General features: G+C 51.2%; 1 protein-coding gene across 1 annotated transcript in view; it reads right to left on the reverse strand.

The window, feature by feature from the left end:
• The window catches only part of SYNE3 (spectrin repeat containing nuclear envelope family member 3), an 89,803-nt gene extending 84,021 nt beyond the window's left edge, over positions 1–5,782 (reverse strand). Inside the window, exon 1 of the mRNA XM_081047972.1 lies at positions 5,697–5,782. The gene's annotated coding sequence lies outside the window, so the exon portion shown is untranslated. The remainder of the gene's footprint in view (positions 1–5,696) is intronic.
• Positions 5,783–16,015: the final 10,233 nt, after the last annotated feature.

Genomic DNA, 16,015 nt, shown 5'->3' on the forward strand with positions numbered 1-16,015 from the left:
GATCTCAAATAGAACTCTTGGCTTCATTAGAGGTTAACCCGCAACCATGGCCCACCCTATTCCTTGGTGATGACCAGGTGGGCCTGACCCTGAGGGTCAGCCCCGCCACCCCTTTTCATCAGGGTGACAGACTTTTAGGGAGATGATGGAAGGGAAAAGACTACTCACCCAGGGACAAGAAGATACTGTCTCAAATCTCAAGGCACCTGAGAGACAGTCCAGTCATTTCTGCTCGTGGAGCCTCAGTTTCCCCACAGGTAAAATTATAGGCTCAGATGAGATCATCTCTAGGGCTCCAGCTGGTTCTGACATTCTTATTTTCCACTGCAGCTGTCACTTCTACATACTTCCTGAACATTGCACACACAGCCTGTCCGGGCACATGCAGTAAGGGTTTATTTCCTGTCTCTGAAAGCTCCCTTACCTGTGTCAAGTTCTATCCCCTCAGGTTCTCATGTGAGCCCAGCCCTGAGTGGAGGTATCACCACCCCTGTCAGACAGACGGGAAATCATTCCCTGCGCGGCGACTGGCCCCAGGACACAGAGCAGGGCTGGCACCTGGCCCCAGGTCTCCACTGCCCAGGTGAGCACGTGTGTCATGCCCACCATGTATCAGGAAAACCGTCACCTGAAATGTCAGTCCTGGGACGCCCACCCTTTGAGCTCCACGACAGGCACGTCTGTAGAAGGAGCACCTGTAAACACCTCTACTTTGGGCAAAGTGAAAGTGGCCAGGAATCAAGTGAACCCTGAAAGCACTGAACCCAAAAATGGGATGGATGCCCCCTGATCACAGGGCAAGCTCCATCGTAAGGAGGGAAGGATGGGAGTTGGAGCCATCAGCCTTAAGGGCCTTCTTGCAATCTGACAGCCGGGAGGATACCACTCTATTACCCTCCACAATGGCATGTCCCTAAGGCCCACCAGGCAGGGCTGTGCTGCCAGGAGTTGCAGCTTCTGTGGAGTGAAGGACGTGTTCACAATACAGCTCACTTAAAAAGCAGCTTCTCGTCTTTTCAGTTCCCCCTCTGGGTGAAAGTCCTGCTCCATCACTCACCTGCTGTGTGATTTGGGGCCAGACATTGAACCTCTCTGAACCTGATTCCCCAACTGAAAAGCGGTGTAACCTTCCCAGGACACTAAGTCATTCCGATAACTTAGAAATCTGTCAAGCCTGTACAGTGGCTCTCTGAAGGGGCTTAGAGTAGGAAAGGAGATCCTAGGCACTGCTTGTATACGTCCTTTCACAATGTTTCTGTGCACGCACATTCTGGAAGTGTGCAGTCATCTCATGTGTTCGCTGTCTTCTGCCTTTTTTAAATTAAAATGATTACATCAGTTTAATCTCAAGTAGACCACCGGAGGACTCGGTGGCCCTCGTCACAGCGGTAGCATGGGTGTGGCAGGTGGTGTACTGACGAGGGTCGAGCCGGTGTGGCAGCCCAGAAGCACCTGTCTTCCCTACCTACCGTGTTTCCCCAAAAATAAGACCGGGTCTTATATTAATTTTTGCTCCAAAAGACGCATTAGGGCTTATGTTCAGGGGATGTCATCCTGAAAAATCATGCCAGGGCTTCTTTTCCGGTCAGGTCTGATTTTCAGGGAAACACGGGAGGTGCCCTAATGTTGTCCGTGGCAGGTCACCTGCCTTGCCATAAAACCACCAGATTGGTCCAGGTGACCCGAGGTTCCTCCCAACTCAAACAAGCCAGGATTTTCTGATTCAGAAGCAGAAATCATTAGGCCAGGACTTAAAAAACTCCTGTTGAGAATCTGAGCTCCAGAGTGTTAATATCTTCTTGTATGACTTTGGAAGAGGGAGATTACTTCATCTGAATGAAAAACCGTGTCTGTTATACCACAGGATTTGTCTGTTTGATTTTTTAAATCCGTCCAGATTAACTTTTGAATCTGTGGGTAGAGTCTGAGAGCTTTGTGGAAAATGTTCCATATTATCTTGTAATTTTATTTGTAGGTAAGATCTGATATATATATATATATATATGAATATATATAAATATATGCAATGTTCATATACACTATATATAATATATACATACATATTTCCTATTTGTAAATAATGAAGAATAAAAATATAGAAACATCCACAAGCCCATCCAAGAAACAGCAGAACGGATCCCACTGGGAGTGGAGTCGTCTCCTGCCTGATCCTGTCCCTTCACCCACCAAAAATAACCACCTGGTATTGCATTTACAAATCATTCCTAGGTGAATTCCTTACTCACCGCCCCTGCCCCCCCATGACCCTCTCAATCTCAACCTCCTCATGCCCCCACCTATGGTGATACTGGACTTTCATTTAAGGTAACCATCTCCTTGCCTCTTACCATCATTTTACCTCTCACGTATGTATCGCTCAACAACTCATTGTTAATGTCTTGCGCTTCATCGTTTCCTTAGCAGCTCTCTGCTGTTTTTCTATGCATTTCGGAGATGGTGGGACTCCCTCCACCAAATCTGCAGCCTAGAAACCCAGGCGAGAGGTGCAGCCACACCACATGGTCACAATTACACTGGGAGGATATGTGATAATAAAAACCATGATAACGCCTCTCTATGGTGTGTCCCCTCTCTGTGCCGCGTCCCCTCTCTGTGCCGCGTCCCCTCTCTGTGCCAAGTCCCCTCTCTGTGCTGCGTCCCCTCTCTGTGCTGCGTCCCCTCTCTGTGCTGCGTCCTCTCTGTGCCGCATCCACTCTCTGTGCCGCGTCCCCTCTCTGTGCTGTGTCCCCTCTCTGTGCTGTGTCCCCTCTGTGCTGCGTCCCCTCTGTGCTGCGTCCCCTCTCTGTGCTGCGTCCCCTCTCTGTGCTGTGTCCCGCCATGGTGGGCATTCTGCTGAGCGTTGCCCTCACAGTTGTCTCATTTTTCCTCTGGACAACTTCACAGGAAGGAGTTGGGCGTCTTAGCTGGAGTTTGGAGATGACAGGCTTCAGTTGCCAGGACTCCCCTGGCTGCTCCCTAGCAGCTTCATCCCCAGGAACAGCATCCCTAGGTCCTGAAGCAAAGGTCCTCCGGTGGCGAGAGGCAAGGGAGTGTCAGCAGACACTTCCCTACCTTCTATCTGCTCCCCACAGGCTCCTCTCTTGGAGACCCAGTTGGGCTACTTTTAGATGTTACAGGGGGAAAAACTGTTTGGAATCCAGGAAATGCCAGTGTCTTAATGATGGCCAGCATCTTGTCAGAATTGTTCTCCTGATGATTAATGTATAACATTTAATGGTGATTAATGTAGTGTTGTCCTTGTGTTGTCAGGGCAGGCTGTGTGGAGTAATGGAGAGCCCTGAGTTCAAATCCTGCCTCTACCACTGTGGCCTCACCTGTAAATTAGCCCATAATGGCAGCCTTGCCTGCTGCCAGAATCATAGGAGGTGAGAGACAGGAATGCTTCCTAAGCGCCCACAGACATGTCGAGAGCTCCTGCAGACCCCTCTCAAATCTCTGCCTGGGTCAAGGACCAGCTTTCAGTGCTAAAAGGGCTCTGAGGGAGGTAGATGACCCAAGGCTACCCACCATTTAACAGACCTGGGGACATCAAGGTTGAGAGGGAAAGAGCAGAGCTGAAGGGGAGGGAACTCAGGTGTCCCAGCCAGGCCATGTCACCCCAAACTGTGACAACTGCTCGCATGTGCTGTGTTCACACCATACAAAACGATGTCCATGGAATGTCTCATTTAACACGCGTGCCATGGTTATCTCCCTCTCATGGGGAAGGAAACTGAAGCTCTGAAAGGTGAAGTGATGCCCCCACCGTCACACAGCTGGGAAAAGGCTACGGCAGGACTGAACCCAGGCAGCCTGACCTGGCTACCCCCATCTAACGGCTGGCAACACAGGAGGCCCCCCTGCCCACGGGGCTCCCAGGGGCTCCACAGAGTTTTGGAGGTTGTGCTGACCTGCCCAGTTTTCCTCCTCAGCGTGGAGGTCACCATGCAGCCAAACTGATCCCCCAACAGCCCCGCCCCACATTTCTGCATCAAGAGGCGGAGGGGCAGCCCAGGTACCAACAAGTCCACAGCTGCTGGAGAACATGCAAATCACCTGGGCTAGAGGGTTGTTCCCATAGAGACAGAAGGAGCTCACACTCACCCAGATGGGTGCCTGCAGGGAGCCAAGGCCAGCCTGCACCCTGAGGCAGAAACCTGAGCCTGGATTCTCACCACTCCCCTCAGTGCCACCAGCACATCCTCTGGCTCTCTCCTCAAGACCCCCAGCAAAACGTGAATTCCAAGAATAAGCCTTCCTGGCCCACTCCCCACTCCAGCTGCCCTCAGAGGGGCCTCTGGCTGAAAACCATGCCCGGGGGCCAGCAGGCTTGGCACAGCTGTGGCTGTTGGCCTTGAAGTGCAGTCCTGCCTGAGGAATGTGCAGACCCACACGTGTCAGAGAGCCCTGCCGCGGCACCGTTACAGGAAACAACAAAACCGCCTGTTGGCACTGGCGGCTCTCGCCCCTCCCTCCTTCCAGTTCCTGACCCCTGCTGCCGGTTGGCTGCCTCAGCTGCGCAGGAGGTAGGGCAGGCCCTTCAAGGGAGTCAGGCTCTGCTCTTGACTGTGTGGCTCGGGGTAAATCACTCCCCTTCTCTGGGCCTGTTTCCTCTCCTCCCCGGTGGTGGAAGGAGGCTTTTGCGCCAAACTCAGAAGGGCAGAAGTTGCTGGGAGGACAGTCTTGCCTCCTCTTGCCTTCACTCCTGGGGGATGGGGCATGCCCCCTGGGCACGTGGGGCTCCCCCACTGGCAGCGCACGGCTGTAGAAGGCCCTAACTAGTGCTGGAGGAAGTTAATCAACCTTCAGAGGTGAAAGAGATCCGGAATGTGGGACAGGGTCCCAGGGCAGCCACGGGCCAGCGCTTCAGGGCCAACGTGACAACGTAGTACTATTCATTGTCACCCCACCCCAGCTGGGGTTGCTCGACTTAGAGTTCGGAAGCAGAGGTCGGGTGGGCTAGGCAGGGCACTCACTCACTGCCCCTGGGTTGACCCCTGGGTCACATCCACCAGGTCCACTGTTTGGAGTCAAGATCTGAAGACCCCGAGGGGAGTCAGCACCCACCGGGGCTCCCTCAGGCCTTGCTGGAGATCTCTGGCCTCGCTACCCCCTCCGTTAGAACCGTGGGACGCGACTCAGAGAAGGCGAAAGGCTCGCCCCAAGCCGCACAGCCAGGAGGTGTGTGAATGGAAGCCGAGCCTGCCGGGGGGCTCCTCCCCGCCCTGCCGCCCGCTCTGGGCTCTCAGGCACCACGGAGCGAGCTCGCGGTCGTCGGAAGCGGTATTCCTGCCTGCGGTTACTCTCCAGGCCTGGGACACGGGGCGGCGGGAGCCCGCGGTGACAGGTCAGCGCGCCCCACGCGCAGTCAGAACGAAGATTGGAGGCGGCGCCCGGCCCGCCAGGGACGCGCTGCCCCGGGTTGAGAGGCTTTTTCTTACGGGACAAACCGCCCGGGTTGGGGAGCGGAAGGACTCGGGGATTTCGCAGGCGGCAGGGAACCGCTGGGTTTAAACTAAAAATACCCGCCCGATCGCAGCTGTCACGCCAGGGCCCCCGCCCCCGCGCCGGGCGTGCTTCCCCAGGTCCCTCGACTTTCCGCGACCCTGATCCCTAGGGGACCGTCAGGGCCGGGCCGGGGGCTGAGGTCCCGACCGCCCCGGCCCCCGCCGGCCGCCTGGCCGCGAGCCACTTACCCTATAACCGGAGCGCGCAGGAGCGGGGCGCCGCGGGCAGTTCGCGCGGAGCAGCCCTCCTCCCGCCGCGTCCCGGGCGCTCGCGTGGGGCGGGGCCGGGGCGGGGCCGGGGCGGGGCCGGGGCGGGGCCGGGGCGGGGCCCGCACACACTCGCCCCCGCCCCGCCCCGTCCCCTCTGGGAGCCGGTGTGGGAGCCGCCCCAGGGCCCCGCGGCGAGAACGCTCCCGGCTGCGTGCGCTCCGCGGAGGCCGGGTGCCTGGGCTCAGCTCCGAGGGAGCCCCATCGCAGAGCCCCCGCGCGGAGCGAGCACGGAGCGAGCACGGGGCCTCTCCCCATCCTCACCCTCCGCCCCGCGCCCAGGGCTTCCCCTTCCCGCCCGGGAGCCGCCCGGAGCCCCGACTCCCTGCCCGCCTCCGCCCGGGTCTCATCCTCCCGCCAAGCGGGGAGCTGCGCCTCCCCTGGGGAAAGTTGGCTCTGGGCGTCCGACTTGGGCAGAGGGCTCAGGGGCTGGCAGGATTGCTCTCTCGGAGCCGAGGTGGGGGTAGAGGCCACGGCACTCCTCCCGAGGCGCGAAATCCAAGAAGGAAGTGATAGCGATCACCCAGCCTGACAGGCGGGGCGCCCCATCCGGCCCCTCCCACGCACGGTCCCCGGAGCCGCCACGCGCGGCGACCTCCAGGCTCCAGGCTCGTGTGCGCGTCCCCAGGATGCCAAAGAGCGGAGGCGATGGGGGGTGAGCCGCAAGGAATGTGAGTCCTACGCCTAATCGCAACCTCCCTCCAACCGAAGGCCCGAGAATGTGCACCCTCCCTCCCCCGGCACCTCCTCCCCGGCAGACACGTCTCCCACCCGGCCGTCCTCTGGCTCCATCCAGCGACTCCACCGACTCCACCTTGAAGCAGAAGGGCTACGTCGTACCTGCCTCCGCGCCTGGGCGCTCCCAGCGCATTCAGGCCCTTTGAACTGTCCTCACCCCAACCCTGACGTTTCTTCGAGTAATTACACCTTTGCACGATTGGTTCCGCCTCGTTTGGATGCGAGCCGCTAAGGAACGACACAACTTGTAGGGCTACACGCCGTGGGGACTCCTCTTCACAACTTACGTGTGGCCACGCCCATTTTACACAGGAGAAAAAGGAGCCTGGGCTTGAGAAGTCAAGTAACTGGCCCAGATCTAAAGCTTCCCAGAAGATGTTTTCCTCTATCAGTGTGTGTGGGTGTGTTGAATAAGTCAGGGTAGAAATCAGTGTCCTGAGAGAAAGATTAAATTGTAAAACCACCAGATAGTGATGACGTGTGTGTGTGTGTCTGTGTGTGTCTTTTCCACACTGAGGACAAGGTAGGAGGATGTCAAAGCCCAGAGTTAGCACTGGGTCGATGCAGCTTGAGTTAGAATGCCAGTGTCAGCCAGCTCTCATAACTTAGAACCCATTTATTAAGTTATAATGACTCACAGCATTATAGGAACTACACACAAAGGGCCTTCTCCCATCCTTGCCCTTGACTGGTTCTAGCTTTCCTATTATGTTTCGTTATCATCTTGACTCCATCTGAGGCACTGCCGCACCTCAGGGTTACAACAGTCAGGCTGAAGGCTCGGTGATGAACAATTATGATACTTGGCACTTGGATAACACTCTTTGCTTTTCCACACGCTTTCTCACGTGTGTCTCCTCATTAAAGCTCGGCAGAGTTTAATTAGTTCTGTCTTATGATGGAAGCTAATGCACAAACAGGTCAGGTGATTGGCACGATGGCCCCACCAATGCTGCGGGGGTTGGCAAACCCCGGGAAGTCAATTTCCTGCAGTAAAAGGTGATTGGTCCAATTGGATGGGAGTAGACAGCTCAAGCTCTGGTGCCAAATCGCTGGAGTTTGCAACTTTCAAGGACGAGTTTGCAACTCATCCGTGGTTTCCTTTTCTGTTAAAGGGGTCTAATAATCGGAGCCTACCTGGAATGGTTTTGTGTCTGGTATGATGAGCTGTTCTGGGTATAGTGTGATCACTACAGTTTCTGGCATACAACTAGTCAGACTTTCACCATACATTTCCTGTGCACCTACTATGTGCTAGTCCCTGGGAATATGGAAAAGAATGAGGCATAGACTGTCACGCCCAGGGAGGTCACAGTACAGTGACTCTGTCCAAGGGGCTGTAGCCTGAACCGGGTAATGCTGCTGCATAGGTTATGTCACTCAGTGTTCTTCAGGCGGCACAGAGCACCGTTTCCAGAGCTGAAAGACCCAAATTCCAGGCCCAGCTCTGCTACTAAACTGAGTGAATCTTAGCAAATCATGTAACCTCTTAGAACCTCGGTCTCATCTGTTAAATGGGCACAGCCATAATATTCCATAAGCGAGAATATATGTGACAAAAATATTGTATAAACTGCAAAACACCACGCAGATATTAGTAGCTTTATTATTGTTATTATTATCTTTAGCATTATAAGGTTTGATGCTTTTCAGAACACTCTCCCATTGCTTTTCTTAAGCCTGACATAAAAACAGGACCTTATTTTTGGTTAATTACATGGCAGTCTTTTGCCACACCAAAATAGTCCATACAGAAAGAAAAAAAAAAGTTGAGTAAGCAATGCAGGAGAATGGGGGAGTTTGCAACATGGGAGACTATAAAAACTTCAATTCAACTTCAGCATTACCCACTGCGACAGGAAGAAGTAGAAGTGAAAACTTAGCTGAAAGAAAGTTCTGGCAAAGCATGGGGGGAGAGCCCCGCGGTCATCTCTGGAATTGAGCACAGGAAACCCCGCCCCAAGGCCTCCCTTTCAGAAGTGGCCCTGAGAGGGAACCACAGAAGGCCCTAAAATTATGCCATTCGGAAATTCTGACTCATCTGGCAGTGGGAGCTGTTTGTGCAACACACAAAACGTCTCCCGAAAAGCAGAATTTTTACTGCGCTTTCCCCAAGTCTCTTCTCTGCAGCCAGCATCACCACTACTCATGAGGAAGCAGGGGCCAATTTAATAAGCCTGGGGAAATGATTCAGGTCTGTTTTGCATTTGTAGTTGGTTAGCTAGCTTCAATAGCGATCCTGTAGAAATCTTACTTTGTAAGCATGATTTTTAGTTATTTGTGTGTTCAGTCTCCACAGAAAGATTCAAACAAAACCTGGATTGGCTCTTCTGGAATCCAATCCCTTGTTGTACAAGTATGAATGGGTAAACTGAGGCAAAAGGGCAGGAAGGAAGGGCCCTGCCCAGGTCCCAAGGTGGTAATTGGGGTTCTGGAAATTTGTTCCCATTCCTCTGTCCTTGGCCTGGCTTCCCCCTTAGTAATGAAATAAATAAGTGCTACTGGCTAACCAGAAATGAAAATGTCACCCTGGGGCGCCCCGTCAGAGAAATCCTGATGGGGCTGGAGAGCTGGCTCTCATCCTGGCTCTGCTCTCAGCTTTTCTAATTTTTGCCAGTTCCCCAAGTGTTAGTCTGTCCTTTCCCACCGGGGTTCTATGATGTGCTTGGAGGGTGAGCCAGTCCACCAGCCTGGTTCGTTAACTTCTCTGGGTACGTGGGCTTCTCCACTGGCAGGTGCCACCTAGTAATTGAGCAGGGGCACACCTGCTGGATGGCAGTTGAGTCATGTCAAGCACTAAGCCCGGGAACTGGAGTCATTCAGGATATTCCTCTAAATACACTAATTGTGCTGCTTTTATAAAATAAAGATATAAAGTGTGTCAGAAGCACAGCACAGGATCCTGAGCTCACTGGGTTCTAGCTCTTGTTAGTGCTACTAATTGGTTGTGTACCTTTGGGTCACTTCTGAGCTCCTGAATCTGTGAAACGAGACGACTAGGAGAGATCATTTCTAAGTTACTTCTCCGGATTTAAAAACAATGTGAATCTTGATTGCATTAGACAATAACATCACTGAGCATGACTAACACCACGATGATTATACTGCAAGGAATAAGTACTAACAGACACAACATTGTTAACGTGCAATTGACAAACTTTATTCCTGAAAAAGAAAATCCTTCTAAAAGAGGTTTGTCATATTTCTCCCATCAGTGGGCAAACCTAGTCTGCTTTTTCTGCTTCTGTCGGGAACACCTTAAGTGGTTATTTTTTTAAAAATGAACATTTGATTTTGAGATAATTGTAGATTATGCAGTTGTAATAAATTACAGAGACATCCCCTGTACTTTTTACCCGATTTCCTCCAATGGCAACATCTTGCAAAATGATACAGCGCAATATCACAACGGGGATACTGACACTGATACAATCAGGATACAGTGTGTCCATCATCTCCCATCCTTCACGCAGCTCCTCCCTCCTGCCCGCATCTCCTCCTTACTCCCATCCACCAGTCTGTTCTCATGTCTATAATTCTGCCATTTCAAGAAAGTTATATAAATGGACTCATAAGGCATGTAACCTTTTGGGACAGGCTGTTTTCACCCGGAATAAGTCACCGGAGATTCCTCCAGGTTGTTTTGTGCTGAGTAGTATTCCATGGTATGGATGGCCCAGTTTGTCTAATCATTCATTTGTTGAAGGACGTCTGAGTTGTTTCCAGTTTGGGGCTCTAATGAATAAAGCTGCTATAAACATTTGGCACAGGTTTTTGTGTGCACGTAAGTCTTGACACTTCCAGTGCTAACTGTTATGGAACCTATATATAATAGCATACCTCCAGATTTTTCCTACTTGCTCATAGTGATAAACACACCGCCAGGAGGTTTGAGTATTCAGTAATTGCCCAGGACCAGGCCATGGCTTTTGGAAGCCCAACAAAAGCAAGCTGTACGGTTCCCAGCATGAGGAATTTACTATCTATGAGGGACTATCTGTTAGGATTGAAACAGTAAAGTAACAGTGAAATAACAAGACAACAGTGTGTGTCATGAAATGTTAGACTGCATGGTACAGACGTGACTTTTAGAGGAGTCCAGAAACGGGAAGGAGTGAAGGCTCAAGTGTTTGGGGAAAGGCATTCTGGGTAAGGCCAGATGTGAGCTGCATTTTGAATGATGGAGAAGAATAATGATATTTAATATTTATTAAGGACTTATTATGTGCCAAGTACTCTCTCAGCCTTTACTTACGTTAACTTAGTTAATCCTCATCACCAACTTTCTGGGTAGCTACTGTTGTCATCTAATTTTACAAATAAGGGAACAGAGAGAGTAATAACTTGTCCATTATCACACAGCTATCACGTGACTGACCTAGGGTACAAACCAAGGCACTCTGGCCCCAGCCCACACTCTAAACCACTACGTATTCTATCCGTCTGGTAACAATAGTGGAGGACCATTTTCTGGTCATGATTAAATTCCAGTGTATTTCTTAGGTGCCAAAAAATGTATACACATTTTAAGAAAGGAAAAAGCTATTACAATTGTAATACTCAATATATACTGATAACGAAAGATGAATACAAGTCACGTTTGACTTGTGCAATGACAAGAGGTGCTCAAAGTGGTTCCCATCAGTGTACTTTTAATACAGTTTTTTCCTTTCTTAACATGTGCATACATTTTTTTGGCACCCTCTGTATTTTTAGTTACACGGAACCTAAATGTTAAGCTCTGGCTTCATTAATGTACTGATCTCCTACAGGTCACGGTTATTGATGAGAAATTAAAGCACTTTGTGAAGAACAGCACCAGCTCTGGTAACAGGTGAGACATACGCTGTGAGAGTGAGAGCAGCAGCCTGGAAGGGTGTGTGTATTTGTGTTCGAGTGTGTGTGTGTTCGAGTGTGTGTGTGAGTGTGTGTGTGTAAACAGCAGGGCTGAGCCTTCCAGTGAAGTTGATGACCTGCGCATGCCTCAAGAAACACGCCAGAGTTGCAGCTTTCTCCATCCCGTACCACAGAAGGGCCGGCAGAGCACTTCAGATAAGGAATGTGGTTTTGTATTCTCTGAATCGCTGTATACTATACCAGGGAAGTCACTTCCACCCTCAGCTATTTCCTTGGTAACTAAACACAAGAGATGTGCGATTACTCTCTAGTCATAGCCTTGACTGCTGCTTGCCCTTCCAGCTACACCATTTTGGCTTGAACAGCAACATTTCAGGAACCTGGCTTGTTTGTTTTTGTTTTGAAACCTGAATGCAGCCTTGATGATGTCAGTGCTGCCAACCCTGGCGTGGGTGGGCAGAGTGAAGAGCTCATTGGATGGAAATCTGCCAAGGTCTCTGTCCAGGTGCCTTGTTGCCCAGCTGACTGAGCCAGGGAGCCATGTCCCCTCCCAAGTTCCACCTGCAGAAAATGGGGCCAGTTCTTGCCTTTGCTTCCTGGAGGAGCTCAGAGAGAGTGAGATCTCAGAGAACACGGAGGATGTGCCACAAACTTGAAGTCTGTGCAAATGCGTGCTGTTGTGGGGAAAGAAATCCACCAATGACTACACTGTCAGGCAAAACTTCACAACAGAAACCAACTCAGGAAGAGGCCGTGAGTGAGCAAGACTTCACCACTAAGGAGGAAAGAAATCTTGTATTGTTTTGCTCCCCGGAGACATATTTTTGAAATCCACCGCAGTGTTCCTGCCTTGTTTTGGGCAGGCTTGGCTGTCCTGCACATGTGATAATATTAGAAACGCTGTGTGATAGGCAGCATGCCCAGGAAGCGGGGGGAGGCCTCTGAGCCCGCCTGGCAGACTTGCGGAGGCCAGGCCTTGGCCGGGCCTTGGTAGGGCATCAGAACCCACAGGCGCTTGTGCCAGCCCCACCATCACCATGCAAGCAGGAAGGCTGTGCTCTTTGGGGAAGCCCACACATGGGGCACAGCTGACCCCTTTACTGGAGTGACAGGGGCTTGTGTCAGAGGTCCATGCGTTTGTATGCAACTTGTTGCTCTGGATGGCAATTCTTGATGGCCCAAGATGCTTCTAGAGCGGTGGAGACCATTTCACTGCAGAAGCCTCCTTCCACAAAACTTTAGAACCTTGCTGCAAACAGCTGGCCCGACACACGCAGTACAAATGCTTTCCAAACTGACTGCTGCAAATCCTTGCCAGAGCTGCAGCTCCTAGCCTCAGATTTTAAAGAACTTGAATCCTGAATGTCTTCTTGTTGTAGAGTTGGTATGCAGAAAACAATGGCAGGTGCCCCTCAAGGCACCTCCTAGCTAATTAAAAAGCCAGATTCTGCAGACAGAAGCAACTGCATATTAAATAGGCAGGAGAGAAGGCAGCGTACACAACCCAGTGTCCTTGGGTATGTAAAAGGTCCTTGCTGGCACTACGCCAATGGGATTAGTTCACACTCAGCAATCTGGGGCTGTTTCATCATCCAAACCGAAACGTTTGTGTCACTGGTGAGTCTGGGCAAAAGGACTGAGTTCTGTCTGCTCAGTTACAAACTCTAAGGTGGCCTAGAACAAAGGCATACACACACACACATACACAAATAACAGCCACAAGACACCTTTCAAATTCACTGGCCTGGCGCTGTCACGTTCCAGAGACCCTGGGAGGCTCAGGGAATACTCTGTGTCAGCCCACAGCCGTGTTTACCTGCATTGCCGAATCCAGGAGACACTTGGGTCCTTACCTGGCCTCTCTGTGGCTCTGACATCTGTGATTGGCCCTCTGCTAGAAGCTCTTGCTCCTGTTCCCCCACCCACCCACCCACCACCCCTTTAGGTCTTCTTCATGGCCTGTCCATCCCCAGCTGCATCATTGCCCAGGGGTTTTCCTGTGTCTTCTTGTTCTTGCTCTTCCTGCCTACATCTTTTATCATGAGGTGCAGACCTGGAGAGGCAATAATCTGAATACTCACCCATATAAGATATAACCTGATTTAGATGCTTCAAATCCCTTGAACCTCAGAATGTCCAAAAGAAATTCATGACTCACCCCTTCAACCCTCCTTCCTCTCCCCATCGGCCCTGCCTCAGCAGGTCGGAGTCTCCAGCTCTAAGCCAGAAAGCTGGGGAGAAGCCTCAATCCCTCCCTCTTCTTCCCAGCCCCGGCCCCACATCCAGCCAGTCAGCAAATGCTGTCAATCGGACCTTCGAAGGACGCACACCACATACCACGCCGGCCGGCCGGAGCCCCAGAATGGTTCCATCCTACAGGCATCTTCTGCCTGGCCGGTCAGTCTCCGCCACCTCCACTTCATCCTCAGCCCTACCAGGCTCACCTCTCGTGATCTCTGCAGCTTCCACTCGTTCAGTGACCTCCCCTCATCCCAAGGACAAAAGCCTCAGGCCCTCTGCCCTGTCCACGTGTCTGCATCAAGTGTCTCTGTGCCTCTGCCTTGGTTGTTCCACTTCCTGGAATGTCCTTTCCTTCTGAATAGCAGCTCTTTTCCCTTCTTTCAACACCCAGGTAAAGCCCCACCCCGTCTATGCTTTCCCTGCCCCCCCCCCATGCTGACTGCTGTTCTCAGAGCCCCCACCCCATCCTTCTCCAGTACTTAGTGACATTCTTGCATCTGTCCCCACCCTAAGACCAGGAGGCCCTTGGGAGTGTCTGACTCAGCACAGAACTGGTGAGTGCCGCATGGCTGTTTCTTGCCCTCCTACGGCATGGGCAGTTTTGTGTTTCTCGCCATTTGGGATTTCTGAGATACTGTCCTGTATTGTCACCATGTGATGTGTTCTTCATTCAAGATATGTGTATTGAGCACATACGAGGTCAATTAAGTTCGCGAACTCATCCTAGAAAAAGTGCTACATACCTCATTGCTGAATGTCACTATGGTCACCTTTGAAGTACTCCCCTTGGGAAGCTATGCACCGATGCCAGCGCCTAGTCCACCCTTCAAAGCAATTTTGGGACTCTTTTTCTGAAATGGCCATCAGAGCTGTCGTCGTATTACCCTTGATGTCCTGAATGTCATCAAAATGTCTTCCTTTCAATATTCCCTTTATCTCTGGGTAAAGAAAGAAGTCATTGGGGGCCAGATCAGGTGAGTAGGGAGGGTGTTCCAATACAGTTATTTGTTTCCTGGCTAAAAACTCCCTCACAGACAGTGCCGTGGGAGCTGGTGCATTGTTGTGATGCAAGAGCCAGGAATTGTTGGCGAAAAGAAAAATTCAGGTCGTCTAACTTTTTCACGCAGCCTTTTCAACACTTCCAAATGTAAACTTGGTGAACTATTTGTCCAGTTGGTACAAATTCATAATGAATAATCCCTCTGATATCAAAAAAGGTTAGAGACATCCTTGCAACAAGTTTGCGAACTTGTCAGGCCTCATACTACCTGCGAGGAATAGCGCCAAGGAGGGGGGGGGGCAAATGATGAACTCAGTGGGGCTTCAAGCTGTGGGTCTAGTGGTAGGGCAGCGGCACAAAAAATAAGACAATGCTCCATGCAAAGCCCCTGCAGGGTCGTGGTCCCCAATGGCAGTGAAATCGGGCTGGTTATACCCTTTAATGCCTGCGATTGTTCCCCCGGGTCCAACAGCACGCACAGAACTGCTGTGTGGACGGCCATCTCCAGGCCTCACGTCAGCCCAGCTCCTTCCAGCCCAACATTTGGTTCAGTTTAGAAAAACCGAACTTTATGCCAACATCATTCAATCCCTCACCACCTAATTAAACTTAGTATTTCTAAGGTGCTTACCACAGACTAAAACGAAGTACCTAACAGAAGTAGACTAAAACCTGTTTGTCTGGCATAATGAGGGAAGAAAGTATCCCTCTGGTTTCGTTTTTCACATCTCTTGAAGCCATGCGTGTGTGTAATTTTTGTTGACAATCTAACATACACTACATTTCCTTGACTTCTGATCCAGAGCACGTGGAATAGAATTTCCTTTTCTTGGTGACTTGGAATTATTATACACGGTTCTCAGGCTCAAGCAAGTGTCGTGTGAGGACCGTTGGCCCCGGCGTCCACCAAATGCTCTCAGAATGTCTGCTTCTTAATTTTTAAAATCTCCTGTTAGCCTATTAGTCATTGCTTCTTCCTGCTTTTAGTGTGAAGCTTTTTAAATGTACTGCTTCTGCTCTGTTGCGGCTGTAATATTAGAAAACTAAGCAAGTTAGCCATTCCCTGAAGTAAGAACAGGCCTTGGGTGAGAAATGGCCCTTGCTAGGATCAGGCGAACTGGTGAAATGCCAGATACTATGTAATGACAGGAACAGCCCTCATTGGCTCTTGCTGCCCCTGCTCCCCAAGTAAAATAGACTAGTGCCCCCTACCTGCCTTGCAGGGTAAGGCAAAGGCTCATTGTGCAATACTCCAGGTTTCTCAAGGGACAGAATGATTTTGAAATGTGTTAATTTTTAACATAAGCAAAAATCCCTTCAAGTAAGAGGATACTACTGGCTCTGTCCCCGGCACGTGTGAACTGGCAGAGCTGTCGCCGTGTGGTACGAGGAGAGATGAACCAAT

This window comes from Rhinolophus hipposideros (assembly GCF_964194185.1).
Source record: "Rhinolophus hipposideros genome assembly, chromosome: 5".
NCBI classification, from domain to species: domain Eukaryota; kingdom Metazoa; phylum Chordata; class Mammalia; order Chiroptera; family Rhinolophidae; genus Rhinolophus; species Rhinolophus hipposideros.